This window comes from Cetorhinus maximus, chromosome 20 (assembly GCF_964194155.1).
Source record: "Cetorhinus maximus chromosome 20, sCetMax3.hap1.1, whole genome shotgun sequence".
In the NCBI taxonomy this organism is placed as follows: Eukaryota; Metazoa; Chordata; class Chondrichthyes; order Lamniformes; family Cetorhinidae; genus Cetorhinus; species Cetorhinus maximus.
The window spans coordinates 33,996,527-34,019,038 of NC_135898.1; positions in this window are offsets into that span (position 1 = coordinate 33,996,527).

A 22,512-nucleotide genomic window follows, 5' to 3' on the forward strand; every position below is an offset into this window, starting at 1 on the left:
AGTAGTGGTGGATGGGGATTGTTCAGGCCTCTGTTCGAGGAAGAAGCGGAGAGCCATCAGACCATCCTGGTGGGGGATGGAAGAAAAGAGGGATTGGACGTCCATGGTGAAGAGGAGGCGGTTGGGGCCAGGGAACTGGAAATTGTTGATATGATGTAGGGTGTCAGAGGAATCACGGATGTAGGTGGGAAGGGACTGGACAAGGGGAGAGAGAATGGAGTCAAGACAGCGAGAAATGCGTTCCGTGGGGCAGGAACAGGCTGACACGATTGGTCTGCCGGGACAGTCCTGTTTGTGGATTTTGGGTAGGAGGTAGAAGCGGGCCGTCCGAGTTTGGGAGACTATCAGGTTGGAAGCTGTGGAAGGAAGATCTCCAGAGGAGATGAGGTCAGTAACAGTCCTGGAAACGATGGCTTGATGTTCAGTGGTGGTGTCATGGTCCAGGGGGAGGTAGGAGAGGAAGTGTCTACGAGGGTACAATGTAGGTTCACTAGGATGCTGCCCGATATGAGGAAATTCAATTATGATGAAAAGTTCTGTTGTCATTACAAGAGAGGAATTTGAAGGATGATTTGATGGACGTATTTAAAATGATAGGGGTAGATGGATGGAGTAGACGGAAACAGACTGCTCTCAATATTTTAGAGCTCAGTAAAGGGAACATTGACATGAGACAGAGAGCAGGAGAAGCTTTTTTTACACATAGGGTTTTGAGACTGTGGAATGCACTAACCAAATTAATGATTGAAGCAGACTCCATGTAATATGTAAGATTAGATTTGAACATAAAACATAAGAAATGGGAGCTGCTGTAGGACATTCAGCATCTGGAGCCTGCTATGCCATTCAAGGAGATCATGGCTGATCTTCTGCCTCAACTCCAATTTCAACCCTGTCCTATATCGCTTGATTCCCATAGTCGCCAAAATTCTACTGATCTCAGTCTTGAGAATACTCACCGACTGAGTATTCACAGCCCTCAAGGATAGAGAATTCCAATGATGAAAGCGTCAAAGATTCAGAAACCCTCTGAATGAAGAAATTTCTCATCTCAGTCCAAAATGGCTAACCATTGAAGGAAAGCAAAATAAATGAGTGTGAGTACTGAGCGGGTACTTGGGATAAGGACAAGGGCTATGCTTATGTGGAGGATTAATACCAACATGGACAGTCTGGTCCATGTCGCCTGTCTACGTTGTGGTTTCTATGTCATTCTATATATTCTGTATCGAGGGCCCTGTGCAAATATTGACAGTCCCAGGGCCTCTGGTCCTAATCTTTAAAACATTGTTTTACCCAAAGGTAAACTGGTCTTCATTTATTTCACCAAGAAAGAATACCAGGTGGGGTTTAAACATGAGGCAGATTCTCTATCGCCCTTTTCACTATTACCCAAGTCCAATTTCTCTCCCAGTGACCTCATTTACATCTATCCCATTGCCGTTTATGGGAGCTTGCTGTGCACAGATTGTATGTGTACATAACAAGTAACCGCATTTAAATAGCACTTCTTTGGCTGTGATGTGCTTTGGACATTTTGTGGATGTGAAAGATGCTGTACAAGGTGAAAGGTCCTTTTCTTCCCTCAAGTTTGGCGAGTTGCTGGAGTGCAGCCATGGATTGTACGTACTGCAGCCACAGTACATAATGGGTGAGGGGTTAGATATTGAGTCCAGTGAGAGGGACACTGTGGAATAAACTTTGGATTCCATAGAACACACTCTGGTTAACCTGTTGCAGCTCATATCCTTATGACCACTGTTCCTTTTTTTGTGTTTCTACACTAGATATTTGTTCAGGTCTTGTATCATAATCAGCCCTCACTTCCTGTATAACCCTCAGTGTAGCTTGTATTTAAGGAACGTCTAGAAAATTAATAATAAAACCCAGGGATTGTAACAGTGTGTGCTGTACTGTGCTGTACTAAGAAGTAGGCTCTTACCAGATTGAAGCTCAGACTCTGATCTCTGAGTAAAAGAAGCAAATGAACAGTATACAGTATAATCATACTGAATCATACACTGCACTACTCTCCTCAATACATAGAGTTAAATTCATTCTTCACATTCCCTCATATCCAGTGTTACCTAAGGATCATGCCTGCTGGTGATCTCACCAAAGCTGAAACAGTTGGATATAAAGGAGTAGGCCTTTGGTGGGTTGGGAGCACATCTGTAACACTTGCTCCCCTCCATCTGTGATCTCCGTCCCATCAAAGAGGCTGTAAAGCCAGCTGAAATTTTTGAGAGAAAGAGAGGCTGGTTTGGTCCTCCCCTCCCCCGACAGCAAAGCAGCTAAAGCTGCCCCCAGTGGCCAACTGGAATAGGAGTGGGGAGGAAAAGGCACTGTGGTCAGGCTCGAGTCTCTCTGTGATGTTGCAGTCACTCCAGCATCTCCTGCTGACATTACAAAGTCCACCAAGAAAACCAAGGAATTTCCACCCGGTAACCTTTAAACAAAAGATTGCTACCCCTCACTTCAAAAAAACAAAGGCAATACACAACCTTATCTCTCAATCACATTAGGTCAACAGCCATCCACAGAGGACTCCGTGGGGTTAAATGTTGAGGCCAGTGATATTGGGCCTTGTTTGAACCGTACTGAGAGAAGCATGTGATTCACGTGCTCTGTCCATTGATGTCCCGGTTTAGCTGCGAAAGTCCCGGTTTTTCACGAAGCGTCCCGGTGTCCCGACAGTTTTATCCAAATTGCTCAAGTGTCTTGGTTTCCTGTTCCCGAGTCCCCTCCCCTTTAACCCACCCCTTGCATTCCATTTACTGACAACAAGCACAAAAAGAAACTTCTGGCACTTTTTACTTTGTTCTGTTGAAGAGTCATACGGACTCGAAACGTTAACTGTGCTCCTCTCCGCAGATGCTGCCAGACCCGCTGAGTTTTTCCAGGTATTTTTATTTTTGTTAAGAAACTTCTGGCACTGTGCTGCGCTGCACTCTGGGAATCGGAATGCCGCTCACTCGCTGACGGTTGAGCGGCTGTGCCGGGACGCTCCTACGCGCACAGAAACTTTGCTCAGCTTCCAGGGCCAGGTGAAGAAAGAAGATTGACGGTGGCGTCCGCCAACCGCAAACTGTGCTTGATGAGGTAGTCAGTAATCCAGACTCTTGCTGAAAACGTCTGTTGTTAGAACCCAGCATGCAAATAAAAATAAACAAGGCTTTTAAATGGAGATTGGTTTAACCATTGTGCATTGTTCTTGGCAAGGCAGGGGGGAACACAGTGGCATAGTGATAATATTACTGGACTAGTAATCCAGAGAGCCAGGCTAATGCCCAAAGGGACTAAAAGAGACTAAAGGGAGGACGAGGCAACCATGGCTGTCAGGGACAGCATAAAAGCTAAAGAGAAAGCATACAATGCGGCGAAGAGCAGTGGGAAACCAGGGGATTGGGAAGCCTACAAAGACCAACAGAGGACAACTAAAAAGGAAATAAGGAGGGAGAAGATTAATTATGAGGGAAAACTAGCCAGTAATATAAAAGAAGATTGCAAGAGCTTTTTTAGATATATAAAGGGTAAGAGAGAGGCAAAAGTGGACATTGGGCTGCTGGAAAATGACGCTGGAGAAGTAGTAGTGGGGAACAAAGAAATGGCGGAGGAACTGAATAGGTACTTTGCGTCAGTCTTCACAGTGGAAGACACAAGTGACATCCCCAAAGTTCAAGAGATTCGAGGGGCAGAGGTGAGTATGGTGGCCATTACCAAGGAGAAGGTGCTAGGAAAACTGAAAGGTCTGAAGGTGGATAAATCACCTGGACCAGATGGATTACACCCCAGAGTTCTGAAGGAGATAGCTGAAGAGATAGTGGAGGCGTTAGTGGCGATCTTTCAGGAATCACTGGAGTCAGGGAGGGTCCCAGAGGACTGGAAAATTGCTAATGTAACCCCCCTGTTTAAGAAGGGAGTGAGGCAAAAGATGGGAAATTACAGGCCGATTAACCTGACCTCAGTCATTGGTAAGATTTTAGAGTCCATTATTAAGGATGAGATTTCAGAATACTTGGAAGTGCATGGTAAAATCGGGCAAAGTCAGCATGGTTTCATCAAGAGGAGGTCATGCCTGACAAATCTGTTAGAATTCTTTGAGGAGGTAATGGGTAGGTTAGACAAAGGAGAGCCAATGGTTGTTATCTATTTGGACTTCCAGAAGGCCTTTGACAAGGTGCCGCACAGGAGGCTGCTCAGTAAGATAAGAGCCCATGGTGTTAGAGGCAAGGTACTAGCATGGATAGAATATTGGCTGTCTGGCAGGAGGCAGAGAGTGGGGATAAGGGGGTCCTTCTCAGGACGGCAGCCGGTGACTAGTGGAGTTCCGCAGGGGTCAGTGTTGGGACCACAACTTTTCACTTTATACATTAATGATCTAGATGAAGGAACTGAGGGCATCCTGGCTAAGTTTGCAGATGATACAAAGATAGGCGGAGGGACAGGTAGTATTGAGGAGGCGGGAAGGCTGCAGAAGGATTTAGACAGGTTAGGAGAATGGGCAAAGAAGTGGCAGATGGAATACAACATGGGAAAGTGTGAGGTCATGCACTTTGGTAGGAAGAATAGAGGCATAGACTATTTTCTAAATGGGGAGAGAATTCAGAAATATGGAGTGCAAAGGGACTTGGGAGTCCTAGTCCAGGATTCTCTTAAGGTTAACTTGCAGGTTGAGTCGGTAGTTAGGAAGGCAAATGCAATGTTGGCATTTATTTCGAGAGGACTAGAATATAAAAGCAGGGATGTGCTGCTGAGGCTTTATAAGGCTCTGGTCAGACCACATTTAGAATATTGTGAGCAATTTTGGGCCCCATATCTCAGGAAGGAAGTGCTGGCCCTGGAGAGGGTCCAGAGGAAGTTCACGAGAATGATCCCAGGAGTGAAAGGCTTAACATATGAGGAATGTTTGAGGACTCTGGGTATATACTCGATGGAGTTTAGAAGGATGAGGGGGGATCTGATTGAAACTTACAGAATACTGAAAGGCCTGGATAGAGTGGACGTGGGGAAGATGTTTCCATTAGTAGGAGAGACTAGGACCCGAGGGCACAGCCTCAGAGTAAAGGGAAGACCTTTTAGAACAGAGATGAGGAGAAACTTCTTTAGCCAGAGAGTGGTGAATCTATGGAATTCATTGCCACAGAAGGCTGTGGAGGCCAGGTCGTTGAGTGTATTTAAGACTGAGATAGATAGGTTCTTGATTGGTAAGGGGATCAAAGGTTATGGGGAGAAGGCGGGAGAATGGGGTTGAGAAACTTATCAGCCATGATTGAATGGCGGAGCAGACTCGATGGGCCGAATGGCCTAATTTCTGCTCCAATGTCTTATGGTCTTCTGCCTTGTGGGGACATGGGTTCAAATCCCATCACAGCAATTGATGGAATTTAAATTCAATTAATAAATTTGGAATATAAAGCTAGTCTCAGTAGTGGTGACCATGATAACTATCACTGATTATTGTAAAAACCCACCTGGTTTACTAATGTCCTTTAGAGAAGGAAATCTGTTGTCCTTACCTGGTCTGGCCTACATGTGACTCCAGACCTACAGCAATGTTACTGACTCTTAACTGCGCTCTGAAATGGCCTAACAGGCCACTCTGTTCAAGGGCAATTAGGGATGGGCAACAAATGCTGGCCTAGCCAGTGATGCCCCCATCCCTGGGAAAAAAAAGTTAGTGTGGTTGGTATCTTGTGACAAACAAAGCCTCGGTTCCTTTTTTTTTAAAGAAGATGAGGCAGCAATGCCATTGAAACAAACGTCTGTGGTTTGTAACTGCTGTCCTCAATAATTGGGTGTCTTAGTAGAGTTGCCAATGCTGGCTGGACATATTCAGGAAGATGACATCTCATGACCTCATACCTTCAACTGCCCCTCCTCTAAGCTCCTGCCATTGATCTCCCAACATGTCAATCATTACAGATCCCCATCTTCCCAAGGCTTTTCAATGTGTCCTAGTTTTGACTTTGGGAAAGCTGGTCACCCAATCTGTTCACTATCAGTAAGTGGTCGAGCTGCATAAGGAGCCTGCAGGTAAGACTATTCATTTTTGTGAAGTTAAGAGGAGGAGGAGCAATCCTCAGGGCTCCACCAAACCAGCCTGGTCCACCTGCCAATCAGGATCTCTCATATCCCAAGATGGTGAGGTAGCTTCTTCAGGCCTGGAGCGAGTGGTTTGTCCCAGGGTAGCCATGTTCCGTTCAACAAACCAGTGAACATTCAAGATAGAAGGACTTGCATTTATGCAGCACCTTTCTGACCTCAGGATGTCCCAAAGCTCCTTACAACCAATGAAGTACCTTTGAAGCATAGTCACTGCTGTAATGCAGCAGCCAATTTGTGCACAGAAACCTCCCACAGAGAGCAGTGATAATCTGTTTATTAAAAGTAAGGTAAGCTTTAAATAATAGTCAGGACACTGGGAGAGCTCATTGGCTCTTCTTAGAATAGTGTAATCCTTTGCAGTCAGCTGAGAGGACTGACTGGGCATCAGTTTGACATCACATCCAAACTATGGCATTTCCAACAGTGTAGAACTCTTCCCTATTACACTGGATGGGTAGCCCAGATTTTGTGTGCAAGTCTCTGGAGTGGGACTAGAACTCACAACCTTTTGGCTCAGAAACAAGGGTGGTAACACAGAAAGACAAAGCCCGGGCCTCAAAGGAGACCAAGCCTCCTTCCAGAGCTAGTCAGCCAGCATGCCTGTTAGCTGCCCGTCTACTTGGTGGAAAAATCTCTCCCCATTCCTTTTTACCATCTTTGAGTCTTTGGCAATGCCAAGCAAGTCTGTGATCGAACACAATGGCTCTGCCCATTCAAACACCTTAGACATCCCATTGGGCTTACTTACTTCCCACATCTTGTGAAGCCCACTGCAACCAACCCTGTCTGCCCCCTGAGCTGATACCTATTTTGTGGGGAAATACTCTGGGTGATCTTGGTTGTTAAATCCTACACTGGGGTTAATTCTGCACTGCAACTGTGACTACACAAGTACTTCATTGGCTGGAAAGCACTTTGGAATGTCCTGATGTCATGAAAGGTGCTATATAAATGAAGATCTCTCTTTCCTTGTGTTTCCAGCAATGCAAACTATAAGTTAAAAATTCAAACGCTGTGGATAAAACTCTATTGCGTTCTTCTCACCAGTGTACAATGATATAATTGGAGTCATTGAAAACAAATTTCTCAAACACGCCCTTCTTTCACTGATGAGCTATATGTAAAACAAGGAAACCACACTTGCAGATAGAACAATTCCCAGCCAATTCCTCTTCATGACGTTTCTCCTCACAGCACAGTACTATTGGTCTCAGGGAGCCATGTGCAGCACACTGCAGAAGCTGCTGTCTAGAATTCCAACTGATGAGATGTGATTGGCTCTTCCTGTCCTATCTATAAAAGCCCTGCTGTTCAGTTCATTTCTCAATTGTTCAGCTGGACTGTTCCTGTAACATCAGCAGGTGTTATTGGAGCCAGTACTGAGTCCTCGTGACCTGATCTCATTTGAATTACCACCAATATGTGACCTTGCTCCCAGACACATTCTCATGTTTCGGTTATCAACTCACCCTTAAGCAGCTTCAACAAGGTGTGAAGTCATCAGCCCGTCAAACTGACAGAGTAGCAGTGTCAGCTCCTGTCAAAGGTTTTAAGCACTGTGAAGATTGCCTAAATCCATTCTCATTCTGATGGACAGGCAAGATCGTTCTATCAATTAGTAATTGTTGAACTGTGCCAGGTTTTTAACTTATCCCCATTAGGATTGGGCTGTAGAACTTTCTGACTCCCAGATGGCAATTGTCAAATCAATCTAAGAAATACAAAAACTGAAGTCAAACCAATGAACAAGGAACACAGGAACAGGAGTAGGCCATTCAGCCCCTCATGCCTATTCTGTCATTCAGTTGGAACATAGCTGATCTGTATCTCAACTCTCACTTTAGGCCCATATCCCTTGATATCCTTACCTAACAAAAATTTATTGAGCTCAGTCTTGAATTACATTCTCCAATTACAGTCACCCGGCACACCGCCCCTCCCTGCACTCCCGCAGCATCAACAGCCTTTTCAGGGAATGGGAGGAGTGCGAGGTCCAGATTTCTGCCCTTTCTGTGAAATATGTTTTCTGATTTCTCCCCTGAATGGCCTAGCTCTAATTTTAGGATTAGTTCTGCATAAATTAACTGCTTCAAAGAAGAGAAAGAAAGAATTTTAATTTATACAGTGTTTTGCACAGAGATCACAGTCTATTACATAGTTTTGAACTGCAGTCACTGTTGTAATATTGAGAAGTCTCAGCTTCCAACTCCACCTCAGCATCTGCAGCTACAACAGATCCAGATCATGACATTCAACCTTGCCAAGTGTGTATGAGGATCTACTGGCCTCCAGAGCTTAAAATTAAGGATGAGGGATTCAAAATCTTCTATGTTAATTACCGGTGCGAAACGTCCCAACAGCCTTTTCCTGCCTCCAAAACTCTCTAGAAAGTTCCAGCTTATCCCAAAAGGCCTGAGGCTTAACCGCACCAGGAAAGTGTCAACTTCTTTAAATGCAACCTCAAAATCAACTGTGTGCAGGAAACATTCCACTCCTGCTCACCTCCCCACTACCCCCTCCCCAGCCCCCCACCCCCCGACCCCTCAGTATTTCACAGCCTTTTAGACCTTTCAGTACTGGATCTGTTCACGTCATTCTACTCTGTATCAATACAATTGACAACTTAACTTTATACACTGGCAGTCACAAGATGTTCCGAGGCACATCACAGAGATGGGGAGATGGTGGGGTAGTGGTAACATCAGTGGATCTAGTGAGCCAGTGGCCCAAGCTAATGCTCTGGGGAATGAGTTCAAATCTCACCATGGCAGCTGGTGAAATTTAAATTCAAATAATAGTCTCAGTGATGGTGACTGAAAAACTATCATTGACTCTTGTAAAAACCCACCTGATTCACTAATTTCCTTTAGGGAAGGAAACCTGCTGTCCTTACCTGGTCTGGCCTACAGACTCCAGACCCTCAGCAATGTGATTGACTTTTAGCTGCTCTCAACAAACCACTCAGTTCAGGGCAATTAGGGATGGGCAACAAATGCTGGGCCTGGCCAGCGACACCCACATCCCATGAAAGAATAAAGAAAATCATGAATGGATGTGAGGAAATAGACTCTGTGGAAGTGAGGGGGGGGGGGCGTGGTTTAGGAGGGTGACTGAAAGCTTACTGGAAATTTCAAAGATGGTAAGTAAGTGTTTCCAATTGGTTTCTGAAACGTTGGGAGGAATGTCACTGGGGCCTCCCCGGAAACAAAGTCGTCATGGAACCATAAAATGTTGCAGGTGGGTGAAATGGGCAGCCTGTGGGCCTCACTGGGAAGGAAGTCCCACCCTCAGGAGCTGCCGGCCAATCCGATTGGCTCCGTCCATCTCGGCAGCACCAAGAGCGCATTAGTGGACGCTGCCGGTACTGCAACGGGGAAGCAGAAGAAAGTCCCAATGGATTCCCAGAAACAGGTAAGTGTGTGGTCTTGGTTAGGGAGGGTTTGGGCAGGTGAGGGAGGGAGGGGGGTGGGGCTGATGGGTTTAAAGCAGCAGGCGGATAGGAAGAAAGGGGGGTTCTATCTTAGCAGAGCTGCCCTCCCGATCCGCAAAGGGCAGCCCCCGAGGGTAGAACCCCCCTCCTTCCTTCCCGCCCTTTGAGGAATTTGTTTAAAAACTTCCACCCGGCTACCCACGCCAAACGTTTTATGGTGTGGGAAGCGTATTATCGGGGTCAACTGACTTGGTAATTGACCCTTAGTTATTAATTTAAATATGGTGGGCGGGCTACCAATTTCAACTATAATAATCAAGACAGAAAATGCTGGAAAAACTCAGCATGTGAAATACAGCCCAAAGTGTTTTCCTCACCTACTGTTAGATACATAAATAAAGTTGGGGGTTTGAGACTGGATCAAGGTTCCAAACCAGTCTGTTGCCTAGGATCCTGAGGCAGGATTTTGGTGGTCAAATGGTGCGGAAACAGGAGTGAGTGGGTGCAGAATTTCCTGATGCTGATGCCATTCCAATTCTCAGTGATTTTTGTGACACCGTGGGGGGAGGGGGGAGGGGGGGTGGGGAGGCGAAGGGGGGGTGGGTGGGGTGGGGGGAGGGAGGACCCCATTAGTGGCCCGATTCTGAGCAATGACCAATGAAGCCTGTTGATGAGTTTGCTGTCAGCTTGTTGAGGGCCCAGTCTGCGATTTTTGTGGGAAGGCACGTGCTATATCTGGAAATGGTCAAAGCAGGTGGAGGTGGTAATGCAGTAAGGAGTCACTTATGGCCGCACCATTCAATAACATGGGCTCACAAAAGATTTCACAACTGAGAGGGGGGGCTCAACATTGACATGCACGTTGCCATCAGATGAGCAGAGTTAGTGAGCAAATGGTTTGTGCATGTTCAGTCAGTGGAGGAGGTCATGACCCTCCAGGGATCATAGGGACATAAAACCGGGGCACAGGAAGCATTGTGAGTGCAGCTGATCACAAGCAAGACAAGAGGTGAACATGGGATTAAGGGACTCAGAGATAGGAGCAAGCTGTGATGATGAGCAACATACTCAGGAGCTGATGCAGAGGAGAGGAGAGGATTGTGGGGGGGAGGTGGGGGGAAGGGAACAAGCACCATACCCTCATCATTGAGTGTACCACTGAGGAGGAAGCTACCCTGTCATGTCAGAGAATCAGTACTACAGCTGACATCGCCTAGCTCAGGAGATGGTATCTGAATTTGTGCCCTTGTTGAGGGAGAGCTCAGACCTCGCACTGCTGCTCACCATGCCCTGTCAGTAGCTGTTAAAGTCAGCGTGCCCTTGAATTTCTTTGCCTTTGATTCCTTCCAAGGATCAGCAGTGGGCCTTGGTGGTTATTGTGTGCTATTGTTCAGTTGACTGTTCACTATGCTGTGTGCTGTAATTTAAACCTGTGGGTGTGTGGTTACAGAGAAAGGGAAGCTAAACTGTGAGCTTGAGGTTGCAGACATTTTAAAAGCATTGAGATTAAGCTCCTGTTCACACATAGAACCGGTTGATGGTCATCTCTGCATATCCCCGAGGCACAAAACACATCAGTGGCATTTCTCAATGGGCAGCAGGTCATTGCTTCTCAGGGCTCACTGAAAGCTAGACAGTACATGCAGTTTCAAATGGATGGAGTGGATTTGCCCCCATCACTGGACTCCTGCAGGTGCAGGGCATCTTCGATAGCACCTCGTAACCATTAAGGCACCGAGTAAGTGGCCAGTGAGATTCATTAACAGGAAGAGCTTCAACTCCCTAAACATTCAGCTCCTCTGCGACCACAATAAAAGCTTTATGCATGTGTGCACTTGCTATCCTGGCAGCTGCCATGACACCTTCATCCTCTGGTAGTCCTGGGTACCCCTGCTCTCCCTGCCTCTATCGAAGCCGCTGGAGGACAAGGGTTATCCCTTGAAGAGATGGCTACTCACTCCTTCACGTGAGACAGAGCCACAGAACTGAAGCCATCCACTCTTAAGGACCACCACTAGGACATTGGGCTTCTGAAGATGACATTCAGGTGCCTAGATTGCTGGATGGCACACTGCAGTGCACTCTTGCCAGGGTCTCGCTCATTATGCTGGTCTGCTGCGCTCTCCATAACATGGCCCTCCAGAGAAGTGTGGACATTGAAGAGAGTGAAGCACTAGATCAACACAGTCACAGGAGGAGGAAGAGCAGACCAGGGTCCTCACTATGGCCAGAGCAGTCTCAGGAGTCAAAGCTCTCATTGAGATGGTGGAAAGGTAAGGACATCCAGGATCCAGGTTTGTTTCACCCGAGCACTATTCATGCTCTGGCACTCACTTTACTCTGCGAGAACACTTCCATTAAACACGCAACTTTGAATAGTTCCATTTTTAAGGATAATGCATGGTAAACATCTCTCCAGTAGTCTCAGTGACCCTGTTCAAGACCATGCCTTCCCTTCACCACTTCTTCCCTCTTTTCCAGTTTCACCATGAAAATATGGAAGCTTACACAGCTGGGTTCATGGCTCAACATCTCCAATGTAATTAATAAATAAAAGTCTACACAATCACAAGTGCCAAAGCGAACCACTCAATGTAATGACTGACCTGGTGGCCCTTCACGCTTGGTCCCTTGTGGCCTCAGTTGAGGTACAGGAAGCCTGGGCTAAGCGTGCGTCTGCTTGTGCTTGAGATCCCAGTGGCAGTTGTCCTCATCATGGAGATACCAGTGGGGGCACCTCTAGAGGCTGCTGCTGCACCGCTGTTAATGCAGAGGCAACCTCTGTCTCAGAACCCTGCTGCATAGATGGTCTCTCAGTCAGACGGGCCAAGGAGGCTGATGATGATGATCATGATGATGGAGCCCCTTGAGGAATGGCATCCTCATCATTGTCGACGATTGCCTCAGCCCTTTGACACTCTGAATTGCTGGAGGTAACCACCAGCTGGAGCACAACTGGCATCCACTCCATACATCTTTGTGCCATCAGTGCCACTGACTGGTCAATGCTACAGAGCATTAGATGCATACTGTACATGTCAGTGTGCTGTTCCTACATCCATTCTGAGTGCTGTCACATATGTTTCTCCATAAGTTTGGCCACTCACTCAATAGAGAAGCTCATGCATTCAAAACTCTGAGCCGTAGACTCCTCCATTCTCAGCCCATGACTGCACCACATCAGGGAACTCCAACATGTGGAAACACATCTGTTGCTGCTGGTCTAAGCAGAGCTGCCTTGCTTGTGACTCCTGAAGCCCTGCACCTGTACCCAGCTGAGCAGGGGTGTGTCTGTTCTCCATCCTCCAAGAGTTCATCCAGCAGCCTCTACCTCTCTCACCTCTTCCTGCTCACTAGTGACATGCTCTTCACCCAGTGCCCTCATTTCTAATCGCACTCGAGTTCCCACTGATATGAGTGTATCTGCGGATGGTGCGCCTGAATGATGTAATGGTGTTGGGTTTGTGGCTTTCATCTCTCCAAGGACCATAGGGATGTTACAGCAGTAGTGGCATGCTCCCCCTCCACAACTGGTCTGGTGGGAGAAAGAAGGAGATCAGGAGAACTTGCCTGTGACAGCAGATGCCTCTGCAGAGCTGAGGCTTTCCAATGCCACTGAAGTTTGAGCATGCTGTCGCACAGGGAGGTGTGCACTCCATCCCTTCATCTACAGAATTCAATATCATTTCACCCTCTCCTACAGGCATTCCCATCTCTCCATCGCCCATTTCCTCATATCATGCCACCCTCACAATATAAAATGCTGCCTCCTCTATTGCAGTGAGGATGATGAGCTGGGGCATTCCTCCTCCTATGCGCACCCTCTCTTTAGCATTTTGCAGCCTCTTCTCCTTCAAGGACAAGAGAGAGAGAGAAAGAAAGGGAGAGATGACCATGCTGGCGTCTCTCACCAATTCAAGCAGTTCCTTTAAGTGAGATGCTATATTTGTCAATGCTGCCAGCTTCGATAGTGTTCAGGCTTTGAGCCTTCCTGATGGGCCAGTGATTATCCTGGGCATACATTTCTCCCATGTTCAGGAGCCCCCGTAGGTTGCTTAGCTGGTGTGTCTACTGATGGCTGCAGACCAGGAGACCTGTGTCCCATTGCACTCACCTTGCCAGAATGAAGGAGCTCATTAAGCCTCCTTCGGCACTGCATCCAGCTCCTCATCCTCACAACAAGATGGCCGAAGGGTCATGAAGACTCGAAACGTTAACTGATTTCTTCTCCACCGATGCTGCCAGACCTGCTGAGTTTTTCCAGGTTGAAGATGGCTGCTCACTTGTCCTGCCACGTTCAGCCAGGCCTGCTTGGTCTGACTCAGTGGCCTTCTCCCACCACTCACCAGCTGCAGCATTCTCTCAAGGCGGGCAGCATCACTGAATCTTGGGGTTTCCCTGCCACAGATACCTAACCACTGCCTTTCCTGCTCCCTACCTCTCAATACAGCACCTACAGCAATGGCTTTAACCAGTCTCCACATTCAGCTTTCCACCTCCTCTCCACCTGCTACCGTTAATTGACCACCAAACACATCGTACAGCCAATTAGGGGAGGCAGTGGCGTGGTGGTATTGTTACTGGAGTGGTATCCAGAGACCCAGGATATTGCTCTGGGGGCCCAGGTTCAGATCCCACCACACCAGAAGTCTAATGATGACCATGAAACCATTGTTGATTGTCATAAAAATCCACCTGGTTCACTAATGCCCTTCAGGGAGGGGAATCTGCCATCGCTGCCTGGCCTGGCCTATGTGTTACTCCAGATCTGCAATAATGTGGTTGACTCTTAAATGCCATGTGAACAAGAGCAATTAGGGCTGGGTGTGATGCCCACATTCCATGAACAAATAAAAAAAACATTGAGGAAAATTGCATCCTGTGACTTTTTTCCCCTCAAAGTGGAGTTGGGATCTGGAAAAGGTTCCAATGTCAGGATCCCAATCCCAAAAGGAAAATCCTGCCCCTGCTCTCCCAAACATCTAGAGTGCAGACGAGACCCAAGAGCCCATTATTTTTACAGAGTGCATGACAGTTCCTCAAAACTGTCTGAGGAACATAGCAACAGGAGGACATTCAGCCCCTCAAGCCTGTTCTGCCATTCCATTAGACCATAGCTGATCCATACCCTATCTCAAAGTTGGAAATTCAATGGGGTAGACACCAGAATCAAGGGGGCTTTTTATACTGTGCACAGTATCACAATTTGCCAAATAAACTATATTTCCATATATCGCTAACAACCTTAATACATTGTTGTAGTTTCCAGTTTGCATTTTCACATTTCTCAATGAGCCGGTCAAAATTTTACTGTGTTTTACACTTTGTCATCAGTTTTAATCTATGTTTGTAACATCAAAATACAGCAAAATGTTAATCCCTCTGTTTGCCAAGTGTGAAGAGAACAAATGAGCATTACTGAGGCCCAAACTCTTTAGCTGCCAAGAAAGTCTAAAGAGAATGGTTTGTGTCTTAAAGACCTTTAAAAATTCAAGGCTGTCACTTTGATCTTGGGACAGGATTGAAAATCATCCAGAAAATCAGAACACCAATCGAGAAACAGGGCCAATCCTGCAAATCCTGCCCACTTGGCTTCACTGCCATGCTTTTAACTCTGCTGCCACCCAGTGTGCATAATAGGAAGTGCAGTTGTGATGCTTCAAACAAAATCAGACATATCCCAGTGTTATTTGTTATAATGGTAAGCGCTGCTGACGGGTCATTGAACCAATCTGTAATAATGTTAGGGATGTGCAACAAGCAGAGTATTACAGCTAATGAATATGAACTGTTTTAAGCTTGAATGAGCTGATCTGTTTATTCCTTAAAAGTGGCACCGATAAGCTACTGCACAAGATAGATGATTGAATGAATGTCACAAATGAATGTAGGATTAGGAAGCAAGAGTAATGGTAAATTTGATCGTCTAACTTTCAAAAACTGACTACTCTGCTTCTCCCGAAAATACGTACACTACAGCCCATCAGAGTAAAGTTGTTCCTGCTACGAACTTAACATTGTTAAACTTCAAGACCCTCCTTAAGTGAGAAATAGGCCCTGCCAAATTTCAATTTTTGTAAGACATATTCCAATTGTATCTTGATTAACAAAGAAAAGTACCGCACAGGAACAGGCCCTTCGGCCCTCCAAGCCTGCGCCGATTAATTTTGAACCTTATGTACTTAGTATTCCTTTAATAAATTACCATAATTTAGAAAGAACAGTTAAGCATTCTGTGTGAGGGGGTCTTGTGGTCCTGCCTCTGAGCCAGGAGTTCTGGGTTCGAGTCCCATTACAGGACTTGCTAACCAAGGAAGGTGTATACATTAAGCGGCCAAACAGGTTGAATATCAACCTGCAAACCTTCCAACACACGCCAATAGCAGGCGGTAAGAGTGGGGGAGATTCCTGGTCAGTCATGTGATGGAAAGAAAGTTGGAGCCTCTACCATTGCTATCCATAGCTCCAAAATACAACATGTATGCATAAGTGTATGTTGGCACAGCAACTTGGGCTCCCTGAGTGAACTGTAACACACCACTACTGTGTAGTGATAATTGTGCTCTGCCAATTTCATAATGAAGCCTCCTGTCTCCCACTAACCTCGAGTCGGCAGAGAGAGGCCCCCAAACAGTCCAGCTGACAATGTCCAGCTGAGGAGAGGTTTCCCTCCTGAGATCAAATTGGCAACAACCTTTTATCAGGTGGTAACTCTGTTAAGGTGTGAGAAGTAGTAATGATGTATTAGTCAGTGTGAATGTGTCCTGAGGAATCAATCAGTGAAGGGAGTTTTGAGGTTGAAGCTTATTCAGGGGTTGTACAGTCCCAACCATTAACACCATCGTCACTGACCACAGGCAGCTGCCTATATTGGGCACTGATCACTCCCGTAGGAGTCGTGTGAAAAGGCATCGCTTATAATAACAACTTGCATTTATAAAAAAGACTTGCATTTACACAGCATCTTTCATGGCCACTGAACATGTCAAAGCAACTTACAGCCGGTGAAGTACTTTTTGAAGCGTGTTCACTGTTGTAAGGTATAAAACATCATAACTTCACAACACATCCCGAGGCACTACACAGGAGCAAAGTCAAAGAAAATTGACATTGAACCACATGAGAGAAAATCAGGACAGGTGACCAAAAGCCTGGTCAAAGAGGTAGGTTTTGCAGAGCATCATAAAGGAGGAAAGAAAGCAGAGAGACGGAGGGGTTTAGGGAGTGAATTCCAGAGCTAAGGGCCTTGGCAGCTGAAGACATGGCCACCAATGATGGAGCAATTTAAATCAGGAATGCGCAAGAGGTCAAAATTGAGAGAATGCAGAAAATTCGGAGGCTTGTAGGGCTGAAGGAGGAACATAGAGAGGAAGGAGTGAAACCATGGAGGGATTTAAGGATCAGAATTTTAAAATTAAGAAGTTGTTGGACCAGCAGCAAAAAGTGGGAAATGGTTAGTGCCCAAGATAGGCAGCTGCCTGTGATAAGTGATGTAGATGATGGCACAACAGTAATGTTAATGCACTAGTGATCCAGATGCCTCATCTAATGCTCCAGGAACTCCAGTTCAAGTCAAGATGCACTGCAGCATCTCACCAAGGCCCCTTCGACAGCACCTTCCAAACCAGTGATCTCTATCATCTAGAAGGACAAGGGCAGCAGACACATGGGAACACCAGCACCTGGAAGTTCCCCTCCAAGCCACTCACCATCCTGACTTGGAAGTATATCGCCATTCTTCACTGTTGCTGGGTCAAAATCCTGGAACTCCCTCCCTAACAGCACTGTGGGTGTACCTACATCACATGGACTGCAGCAGTTCAAGAAGGCAGCTCACCACCACCTTCTCAAGAGCAATTAGGGATGGGCAATAAACGTTGGCCTAGCCAGAAATGCCCACATCCCATGAGAGAATAAAAGATCAGCGAGCCCATGGATGATGGGTGAACAGTACTTTGTGAAAGTTGGGCTACAGGCAGCAGAGTTTTGGATGACCTCCTTTGTGTAGGGTGGGACATGGGAGGCAGGCCAGGAGTATGCTGGAATAGCCAGGTCTAGAGGTAAAAAAGGCATGGATGAGCATTTCAGCAGTAGATGATTTAAGTTAACACAGGGCCAGGCTATTCAGCCCTGGAAGTGACTGAGAAGATTTCCAGTATCTAGAGATGCATGAGGCAGATGAAGCACACTGCTTCAAGCTTATGTCTGTTGTCCGTAGCTTGCATTTCATGGAACAGGTCCTTAGCCTAAAGTCAGAGGCTATAGCTTGATGGGCACCACTCTACATCAGCATGGCCAACCAGGAGACTCTCCCACTCCTATCGCCTGCCATAGGCGTATTGAAAGGCTTAAAGGTTTACAATAAAGAATGCACCTTCCGCAGCCATCAAGTCCTGGAGTGGAACTCGAACCCAGAGTTACTGGCCAGGATTTTACCCTCGGTGATTTGGAGGAATCCCCGACGTCATCCCGGTCCCTTTAAATTTTTAGGAAGGCAGGCGGACAGCGAAATAAGCTGTCCACCCGCCGACCTGTCAATGGCCAATTGAGGCCATTGACAGAGTAACTAAGATAATTAAAGACCTGCCCGTCCAATCTTAAGGCTGGCGGGCAGGCCAGGAGCCCCAGCGGGCTTCTGATTATTCATGAAATTTCATCCACTGGTGGGATGAAGTTTCATGTCCGTTTTTTAAAAATGTAATAAATTTTAAGTCTTTATTAACATGTCCCATCTCGTGTGACATTGTCACATGAGGGGGACATGTTAATAATTTTAATATTTTTCTATTTTTACACATTTCTTACCTGTCACTAATCCTGAGACAGGACTTTGCCTCAGGGAGCAGTGCACACTTTCACGTGCATGCACAAAAGAGCGCACTTTGACAGATGGGGAATTCCTCCCCGCCATACAGGAAGCGCTCGGGCAGGCTGCTGGGCGGGCCTTAATTGGCCCGCCCACTCAAAATGGCGGCCGGCCCCGTTTCGGTGGCGGGGGTCAGCTGTCCGCCCACCGCCGAGCCGGTGGGGCCCGTCCACCATCCAAGGCCAAAATTCTGCCCACTGGCTCAGAGGTAGTGATGCTACTCACTACCCCACAAGATGTCCTTTCCTCAAGCCCGTTCCATTATTCAATTAGATCACAGCTGATCTGTATCCTAACTCCATTGCCCTTGGTTCTGTATTGTTCCGTTCCATCCTGCTCCAAGGTCATTTGCTGTCCCAGTGAGTTTCATTGCTATCTCTCTTTGTGAAGTTTGTAACACACACTGTGAGAACTTTTACATCCAACTAAGAGGGCAGGTAGGGCCTTAGTTGACATTTCATCTGAAAGATGACACCTTAACACTGCAGCACTCCCCGGCATGACAGCCTAGATTATGTGCGTAGGGTCGGAATTGTCTCAGACTTGCACCAAGTGCGGTAGCGGGCAGGAAAAAGAACGTTTTACCCACCGGCCGCAATGGCGGCTTTTCGTATCGTTCCAATCCCACCTCATTAATCACGCATTCCCAGAAAACACACCATTTCGATGGCAGGCAAGCTCTCATTCACCCACCACATCATCACCTCACCACTTCCTCACGCTGGGCACCATATTTAAAGTGCAGCTGCGTGCACACCTCTCAGTGCTTCCAGCCCAGCACTTCTGCACAGAAGACATGGCCTTGAAAGGCAAGAGCGCTGCATTCCCCCAGTTCAATGACTGGAATGCCTTTGGATTCAGTGGAGGCCCCGCTGTGATGTCCTCTACCCCCGCTCTGGCTGCAGGAGGGGCAGCAACATCACCAATCCGGCTTGGGAGGCAGTGGCAGCTGTGGTCAGTGCCAATGCCCTGCAAAAGAGGACAGTCACTCAGTGCCACAAGAGAATGAATGATCTCCTCTGTTTCACCAGAGTAAGTCACACTTCTCATCGCTCTCAACTCACACACTCACAAACCCATCACACATCCACAGGGCCCTCACTCACTGCCAGTTCAAGGGACATCACCATTCACTCTCTCACACACACCTTCATTATCCTCATTCCATCCATGGGACCACTCACCACCCACACACGCCAGGCATTCTTATCATCTGGCCTGGCAGGCATCCTGCTTACACTCTCTCCATCTCTATTCATGCAGGACAAGCTGGCACACAACAAGAGGGAGAGGTTGCAGACCGGTGGTGGAATGCCTGACATCAAGATCCTCACGGACTTTGAAAACAGCCATCCAGCTGGCCGGCGATGACCGGGACTAGCCCTGTGCTGACAGTGAGGTCAGCGCTGCTCTACCAAGTGAGGATCCAGCAGTGCAACACCCATCAGACAACCATGCTAAGAGTGATGTGTCCTGTTTCACATGCCACTGCCATGTACTAATTATCTCTCTTTGCTTTTACAGGCACATCTGGGAAGCAGCCGAGGGGGTCCATGACCCAGGTCCTTGACTTAAGCCCCGAAGAAACTTCGGAAGAGGAATCTGCTGAAACCCACATTGAAGACCCATCATTGACAGTGCTCACCTACACCCTCCACCAGCGCAGGGACACACACTCGGTGGGACCTAGCTTTAGAGTAGCCTCGGGACCACAATCTGGTGAGCACATCGCACTGTCTGATCCACAGCTGGCAGTGCAGAGACTTCCCAGGTTCCCGGCACTCGGGGGAACTGCTGGAAGCCAGAAATCTGCTGACTCCGAGTCAGATGATGAGCCTCTGGACTCGGTCATACCTCAGTTTCTGGAGCTGCAAAGGCAAACTCGAGAATATTGGGAAGGGATGTCCGCTGCATTCCTCAGGTTGCAAGGCATGACGGAGGAGTCCGTCTGTCTTCAGGCTGAGGTGATAGCACCGGCATGGCAACGCACTGAGGTCAACACTGGCAGGATGGCGGCCGCCATGGAGACCTTGGTCCAGGACATCACTCCTGCACTGCAGCACGGGCTTAACTCCATCACTGATGCTATAGTTGGCCTCCAACAGTGTCAACGCAAGAGGAGTGCAGGCCAGCTCGATCTCACTCCAGCTTCCCCTTCTCCTCAAGGAGTCAGCCATGAACCCTCGACACCCATAGAGAGGAGGGTCAGCAGGTGCACACACTGAGGCTATCCACTCCGGTGACTCTGAGAGTGCCCGGCCCATCGAAATCCCCTCTTCCCAGCAGCTACTGCTCCACAGGCCAAGGAGGATGCCTCACCGGCATCCTCGCCTTCCAGGACCTCCTCACCCTCATCCCCACCCTGGCGTCATTCCACCTAATGCTACTTTGATTTTTGATGTGCTGCTCTTGAGACTCGAGTGAAATCATTATTCAGTTTGTCTCCTGCTTTTGGCACACAAACATGAGCAAGCTGGAAGATTGTGCATTGAATATGCAGCGCTTGGCTATAATCACACTACATTTACCTACCCCATCCACAACCTGCTGTATGTCAGCAACAAATCTGCTTCTCTCATGTTCCTTTTGGGCTGTAACTTAAAACCTGATGATCTCAATCCTGAACTTTATTTTTTAAATTTTTTAAAGAAAATCATGCTTTGCTTTCTGATAATTCTAAGTTGCGCATGATCAAGAATGAACATAAAGCTGCCTGTTAGTAAAAAAGGACAGCTGATCATTTATGACATACTACTACCGCCCTGTTCATCTGCGGAGACCTGCAGCTCCTCCATCTCCTCCTCAGCCAGCTACTCTCCCTGAGGCAATGCCAGGTTGTAAATGGTGCAGCAGGTGATGACACTGTGTGACACCCTCTGTGGACTGTATTGCAGGGCTCCACCAGACCGGTCCAGGCACCAGAACCGCATCTTCAGCATCCCGATGGTCTGCTCCACCAAAGTGCGAGCTGCAACATGAGCCTCATTATAGCGTCGCTCTGCTGCAGTCTGAGGCTGCCGCATGGGTGTCATCAGCCACGTCTTCTGTGGGTAGCCCTTGTCCCTGAAGAGGCAGCCCTGCAGCCTCTGTGGACCCTGGAAGACTTCAGGGATCTGTGACCAAATGAGAATGTAGGAGTCGTGCACACTCTCTGGGAACCATGTGCAGACCTGTAGGATGTGTTTGTGGTGATCACAGACCAGCTGAACATTCAGTGAGTGAAAGTGTTTGCGGTTGACATAGTTGACAGCTTGTTGCCACGGATATCCGACCAGTTCCCGAGACATGTGCAGCCTTCAGCAGCATTGGTTCTCGGTCATCTGCAGGGATGAAAGGCAGGGTACATGGATCCTGAGTCTAGCGACAGCTCGCTGTGGCTCTTCAGTGGCACTGCGGGAGCCCCAGGGGTGCTGCTGCTGCCTCTGCCCAGGCAGGCACCTCAGTCGCTCTCTTCTCTGTTGTCTTCAGTCTCTGTGTAAGCCATGAGGTACACAGCTAGTTCACCAGGCTCCATGCTCCTGAAACACTCTTCCTGAGGATGAAAGAGAGAAACGTGTGCGTTAACATGGGTTTACTAAGTCTGAAGGCCCCTTAATGTTCCCGGAGAGTGCTGGCCACCACTTGGATAGCCAGAGTTTAGTGCACTTGGTAGCACTTTGATATCTCTGTGCTGCTTGAGTGGGCAGAGAAGCTAGAGGCCGAAATCCAATCATATCAATGTGGCTGCGCCTGAACTGTCTCAGCTGCAGAGGAATGATCACTTTATACAGGGTTTCCCTATTGCGTGGCTGCTTCCCTCCTCCACCCCCCACCCCCGACCAACACGTGCTTGTGCGCTACCATCAACTGGAATGCTGCCCTTCCACCCCCACACCAAGTCGCCTCAACTGCAGGGCAGCACTTACCCCGGCACCGCACTGTCAGCCAGCTGGGAAAAAGCAACTTGCCTGTACCCTCTCCTGAATTCACAGCATTTCAGCCTTGCGGTTCAACAGGCGACCCTCGTGAGCACTGCCCAATGTACATTCACCTCTTGGCAATCACGCCAATGTGCTTGGATGATCCAGCAAGGGCGGATGATTCCGGCAAGCAGGGCTTATAATGAGAT